Raw genomic sequence first — 7940 nt, forward strand, 5'->3', positions numbered from 1 at the left:
TGACTATTTACAGTAATTATGCATCAAAGAAACTAAAAATAACAGCAATGCAGAAAAGGAAAATGTTCAAATGCCAACTCATTCTAATGGTCAGCATTAAGACCTTAAATATTTACATTTTAACAGCAGTTTTGACTTGTGAAACTTGTGATTTGGCTTGTCTCAAATGACTTAAAAACAGCTGTGATATTTCCTACCTACTTACCAATATAAGCCAGTAAAAATAAAGCAAGATTAATCAATGACATTTTAACAAATTAATTAAATAGGAGAATATAGTTTCACCTGGTCATTTAATTAGTAGAAAAAGCAGGTGGAGGGATACATATTTTGCCGGATAAATATTCAAGGCATTCAGCTGAGAACTTATCCAAACTGACAAATACATTTAAATAGCTTGATTACTAATATTACAGTCAGAAGTCATAAAGCCCTGATGGTTCCTGCTCTCCTGCACTGATTGTATACGACAGAGAACGTGTGCCTCAGCGCTCTCTGTCCTCGAGTCACTCCGGTGAAAGGATGATCTGAGTGTCTGATGGTGCCATAAGAGCAGATGAGAGTGTGTGCAGAATTTGAATGGAGTCTGGTTTTGTCTGTTGCTAAGAGGACTCTGCATGGCTGTGAGGAATCTGCCATTTAGAAGTTGCCAGGCTCAGTTTGCGTCACTTTGTGCAACTTAACTTTTTGTTCAATTTAATGCAGGGGTTCTCAAAGTTTTGATGACTGAGTGCCAGTTTAGGGAGCCAGCATATGATTGAGGGACGCACAAGAAAAGTGCACACATAAAACTAAATATCTTTTCCATCTCACTTCCACATTGAACTGCGGATTTGTCCACCAAAATCTCTAACTTTAGCTAGCAGCACTAGCATTGATGACAGAATGTAATTCCATGCAACCGGTAGTCTTTTACAACTTGTTATTCCTAACCTCACAGACGATTGTCAGGGAGACACGGTTTGACGCATTAGCCGAGTAGCGTATGAAATTAAGCTATTGAAAGTAAAAGTATTGACATGGATTATGGATGATTAAAATATATATGATATGAAATATGACTTTTTTTATTACTTTTTATGACATACTAAACCATGACTTTTTATGGCATACTATGATTTTTTATGACATGCTATACTATGACATACTTACTATGACTTTTTATGATTTGTTTACGATATACTTTACTATGACTTTTTTTTAATGACATACTATACTATGATATACTATACTTTGACTTTTTATGACATTTTTTAGACATACTATACTATGAAATGTATGACTTTTTAGGCTGGAACAACAAATGGGAGACACACAGGTATACTAGCGCAACAAAGTGATTTATTATTTACCAAAAATAGTCCAAACAAAGTGAACAAATGGATGGGAGAAATCTGTTAAGTCAATAGTGTAGTGAGTGGAATGTGCTGTGTATGGGTGTTGTTGAAACAAAACAAAGATGGTGGGAGGGGGTCTGCCCACAAAGACTGGCTACTGCTTCGTCGTATATGCGTGGGGCTCACCAGGGCCCAGGTGTGTCCCATGCTGCTGATGACTGACTCTGCAGCCCTGAAGAGAGAGAACACATATCAGCAGCAAAGCCACAACAGAAGGGCCGTCACAGCTATGACTTTCTTTTTGAAATGGTCTATGAAATACTATGAGTTTTTTTTAATTAACTTTCTTAATCATACTATACTATGACATTTATTTATTTATTTTTTTTACTTTCTTTTGACATACTATACTATGACATTTTATGACATTTCATGACATACTATACTATGTCTTTTTATGTTATGTCTATGACTTACTATACTATGACTTCTTTGTGACATTTTTTATGACATACTATACTATGACTTTGTATGACATTTTTATGCCATACTACACTTTACTTTTATGACTTTTTTATGACATACTATACTATGACTTTGTATGACATTTTTATGCCATACTACACTTTACTTTTATGACTTTTTTATGACATACTATACTATGACTTTTTCTTACTTCTGATGACATACGATACTATGACTTTTTATAACATACAATATACGGAATTTTTATGGAATACTATACTATGACTTTTTCTGACTTCTTATGACATATTATACTGACTTTTTGACATTTTTATGACTTTTAATGAGATTTTTTATGACATACTATACGATAACTTTTTATGACATATATTACTTTTATGACGTACTATACTATGACTTTTTTATGACATACTATTTTATGACATTTTAATGACACGATGCTAGGACTTTTTAATGACATACTATGACTTTTTATGACTTTTATGACATACTATACTATGACTTTTTATGTCATTTCTTTCTTTTTTTTTAAGATTATTTTTTGGGGCTTTTCCCTTTATTATAGTGACAGTGGATAGACATGAAAGGGGAAGAGAGAGCTGGGGGATGACATGCAGCAAAGGGCCGCAAGTCAGATTTAAACCCGGGCCGCTACAGGACTCAGCCCCGACTTTTTCTAATGACATAAAATAATATGACATTTTTATGGCATTTTATAACTTACTATACTATGACTTTTTATGACATACTATTATACTATGATTTTCTGTGCCTTTTTATGACATAATATACTATGACTTTTTATGACATACAATATTATGACTTTTTTGTGACATTTTTATTACTTACTATACTATGACTTTTTGTGACATTTTATGACTTACTCTACTATGACATTTTTATGACATAATACACTCTGACTTTTTACGATTTTTTTATGACAAACTATAGTATGACTTTTTATGAAATTTAATGACATACTTTACTGTGACTTTTTATGGCTTTTTAATGACATTATACTAAGACATGTTATGACTTTTCATAATATACTATACCATGACATTTTATGACATTTTAATGACATACTATACTATGACTATTTATCACATTTTTATGACACTATACTATGACTTTTATGCTATTTTTTGACATACTAAACTATAACTTTCATGACATTTTATGACATACTATACTATGACTTTTTTTATGACTTTTTTATGACATACTTTACTATATGACTTTTTATGGCATATTCATGACATACTATACCATTACTTTTTCTTATTTTTTCATGACTTACTATACTATGACTTTTTTATGACATACTATATTGTGACTTTTTATGACATTTTCATGACATACTATACTATGACTTTTTATAACTTTTAATGACATACTGGTGGTGGCATAGTGGATATGAAACATGCCTTTAGTGTGGGAGACCTGGGTACAATTCCCACTGTGATACATAACCCCTAGTTGCTCCAGAGGCGTGCGACCTCTGACATATATAGCAATTATAAGTCGCTTTGGATAAAAGTGTCAGCTAAATGACATGTAATGTGACATACTATGACTTTTTCTGACGTTTTATAACATACTTTACCATATGACTTTTTATGACATATTTATGACATACTATACTATTACTTTTTCATGAATTACTATGCTATGACTTTATGACATTTTATACTCTTGACATTTTTATATTTTATACTGACCTTTCTTATGACATACTTTAATATATTTGTATGACTTTTTATGACATTTTTATGACATACTATATTCTGACTTTTTATGATTTTTTATGACATAATACACTATGACTTTTATGACTTTTTATGACATTTTTATGACACTATACTATGACTTTTTATATTTTTTATAACATACTATACTATGACTTTTTCATGACATGCTATGCTATGACTTTTAATGACAGTATACTAGGACAGGATTTTTTCTATGATTTGACAGGTAATGAATGAATGACCGTGAAGTGTTATTGGAGGGCTCATATGAACGGCATGGACACAGATTGGTGAACAGGCTTTATTTTCAAACAAACTTCTGGTAACAAAACAAAATTGCCGTAGGGACAACACTCCACTCTGGCTCGCAAAGCTCTCCGTTCCTTTCTCCTCTCTGCTCTTGGCACCTGCCACTGCCAGCTTGTATCAATTGTTTGTGCCACTGGACCCAGCATCCCTGTGGTATTTAAGCACATGTTAGCACAGCCTGCAAGACAGATTAACAATCAGGCCAAATACTTACAGGTGTGTCTACCTACCTGTGAGCCACTGTCCCCTCTCTCCACCTGCAGCGGATGCCAAACCACACCCACACTGCCAAATATGACTTTTTTTTATGACATACTATATCATGACTGCTATGGCGTTCTATACATTTTAATTTTTCATGGCATACTATACTATGAATTTTTTATTAATGGCATATTATAGTATGACACTTTTTATGTTTCTTGCGAGGACCTGAGCTGGACTCACCACAAAGACACCATCATCAAGACAGCAAAACAACTGCTCTTCTTCCTTACAGGCTGAGGATGTTCAACATGGATTCCAGGTCATGGATGTATAATGCCCGAGATACACCATCGAGAGTATCACCACCTGGTATGGCAGTTGCACCACTCTCTCAACCGTAAGACTCTACAGAGGGTATTTAAAACTGCTCAGCACATCACCAGGATGGAGCTCCCATGGAGGGCCACTACACCCAACCGTGTATGAAGAAGGCCAACAGGATTATCAGAGACCCCAATCCCCTCAGCCTACCACAAATATATATGTATTATGTAATTTTGTTATATTAACTTTGCACTATTTTATGTCTTAGATTGCCATTTTTTTTTACTTTTGTCATTTTCTTTTTACACATATTTAATGAGCATTGTTGAAAGAAGCCCAAGATCTAAGATTTTCAATGACTGCTTCTCTATAATTATTGTGCACATAACATTAAATTACCTGAAACAATGACATTTATTATGACATTTATTATGGTATACTAAATTATAACTTGAAACAATAACATGTATTATGACATTTATTATGGTATACTAAATTATATTATGACGTATGACATTTGTATGGCATACAATGACATTTCTTACGTTTTTTATGGCATACTATACAATTACTTTTTTTCTGACAACTATACTATGACTTTTTAATGACATACTATATAATGACTTTTTATTTTAATTTGCACTATTTGTATTCAATTGTCCTTTGTTTTACTTGTGTTTTCTTTTTCTAAATATGTAATGAGCATTATTGAAAGGAGCCTGAGATCTAAGATTGTCATTGCCACAGCTGTTTCTCTGTAATTTAAGAGAATTCAACAGGATGTCAACCATGCATTTGCATCTTGAAAACTATCAAGCATGTGATGTTTACACAAACTGCTGACATTATCCATTTAAAAATACACATGATTCAGGTTTAGCATCCAGCTCCAATCCCATATCCAAAGACTGTTGACTGATGTTTTAAAAGTCACGACAAAGTTGACTTTCAAAACATCGACATGTGGGAGGAGAGTTGAGGGTGTGGGGTGCTACAGTGCCATAGAAAAATCAGGGAGTGCATCTTTGAAATATGACCTTTTAAATGAACACAACCATAAACACACCAAAATTAGCTAGCCAGCACTGATCTGCTCACAACTTGAAATGTATACTGTCATTGATACATTTGAAAATCTGTGGAATTGGGCAACACGGTCAAGCACCCTCAGACAAACTCTGACATGCAGCCGTTCCTCTACTTCCAAACTAAAGTTTGACCATCTCTGGACTTATACAACCCTTTCAGACACCTTTAGTTTAGCTCTGACATGCTGGAAGTCTTTGGCTGCTTTCTTTCCCTCCCGAAAAGTCGACACCTTGAAGGTACACATTTTTCACACATCTGTTTCTCCTGTTTTGGAAAATGTACTCAAACAAACAAACCAAATTAAAACCATATGGATGTACCTCATTACATGCAGCATAAATGGTGATTAATTAAGTAAATACTGAGTTTGCAAAGTGAAGTCCAGTCCAGCAGATATATTGGTCCAACTGGTTCTAGTTCAAAACCACAGTGGCATCAGACAGAGTGCTGCTGCTGCCAGTTTCTCACTGCTAGGGGAATATTTACCAAAGACATTTGTTTGGAAAGAGTTCCTGTAACTCCACCCTGACACGGTTGTTTGAAGAATTACAGCATGCAAACAAAAAATAGAGATAGATAGAGATAATTCTACTCTCAAATACTTTTTGTAAGGAAACTTTATGAGATGGTTCATACATGGGTTCACTTTATATGCAGTAATTTTAAGAGAGCAGGTTTTAGTTCATTTTCTTCAAATAGGGTATAGTTTTTTAAATTATTAAACTGTTAAATATTAGTTCTGTTACTCAGGTGTAAAGCATGAAGGTATCAGAAGAAGAAAGCTATGCGTTTGTATCATTATCTGACAGAGCAGGATGTCTTGTTTGAACTTTTTTCCTGTGTTTAGCAGAAGGTGTGGGCTGACTGTACACACATCCTGTGTGAGGCTATTTGCACAGAACATTTGACAACACCAAGTGTGATCACACCAGTGAACTGAACCCCTGAGTACATATATATATTTACTGTATGTAACTGAGCCTTCTTAGAGAATAATTTATCAAGTAATAATCTGATCTGCATGTACAGAACACGGGTGTGGACCTGATAAAAGCTACATCTGGATACCAAAATGCAATACAGTAACCTTGCAAAAATACAAATGTGGCTGCAAATGGTGATATTTTCATTATTCATTAAACTGTCAATTAATTACTTACTCTGTGTCAGAAAATATTACAATTTCTCAAAGTGATGTCTTCATATTGCTTGTTTTGTCTGACCAACAGTCAATAGATGTTTAATCAATTTACAATGGTATAAAAGAGATGTTCAAAATGTGGTTGATAGATGTTTTTAGTTGATTGATTGATTTTGGTCTATTGACTGCAAATGAATAGACTGTTTAAGCATTACACAATAACAGCAGTATCTGCACAGCAAAATACAAAACAACAGCCCTCCAATAAATACAGTGCTAATGAAAAATGTCAGAAAGGTGTTGATTCAATTTCAGACTGCATTCTGTGACGTTTTGAAGATTGACTATATTCATACCTCGTGTGAAACTCAAACACCAATCAGAGTTCTCCTTAAATATGCACAATGGAGTGTTTGACCACCAGTGGTGCTATAGAGCAATGTTTTAATACATTGGTTTGTACCTCGTGCTCAACTGGGACACACACAATGCATTTAGCTGAGAAACACTGACTGTAAACCTGTTGACCTATACCATAAAGATCCTTTGGCTCCACCTGGTTACTGGAGGTTAGACTCAACCAAATGTCCTCTTTAGAAATGTTTGTTTGGCTAAAATTCAGCTTTCTTTTTTTAATGTTTGTCCCCATCTCCCCAACCACCTGCCTCTCACTACCTTGTGGTCCCAGGTCACGAACGCAGCAGGCTAATCCCAGATTAGCCTCCCAGTAGGGCGCCGGTTCAATCCCCTTTGATGTCTAGCCGAGCCGGGCCGGGCCACAAACCTGTGCTGATCTAAAGCCTGCGCTGGCTGCCACTGTCTGCAGTGCTCGCAAATCAAATTACAGCACAGGGCCTACGTCTGCCAACACATCAACTGTGACTATTTTTTATGCAACAGTCACTTACACAAGTGTAAGTGAGATTACAGTGGATTTCCAAACTGAAGCCCTGGCACTCTTTGTAAACTAAACTGTGGCAAGACTGTGGTATTTCCAAAAAGCCATGAACTCTGAAAGAGGAAAGGGGAGTTTCTGAAACGCTTTGGTAAAATGTTCCTCAAACTCAGACTGCAGATACACAGTGGCCTGAAGTGACAATTTTCAACATATCTAAGAGTGGAAGAAATGCTTATGGCAGACACACATCTGTCCCAAATTAAAAACTTCAGAGAGAGGCGGAGAGGAAGTGGTGAAACTGACCAAGAAAGCACAATGTTGCCTCAGTGGAATAATTTCTCTTTAAAGGCTAAAATACCTACAAAATAAAAGTCAGTGACCTGAAGCTGTCTGTGTGC

The sequence above is a fragment of the Sander vitreus genome, chromosome 10 (genome assembly GCF_031162955.1).
Source record: "Sander vitreus isolate 19-12246 chromosome 10, sanVit1, whole genome shotgun sequence".
In the NCBI taxonomy this organism is placed as follows: Eukaryota; Metazoa; Chordata; class Actinopteri; order Perciformes; family Percidae; genus Sander; species Sander vitreus.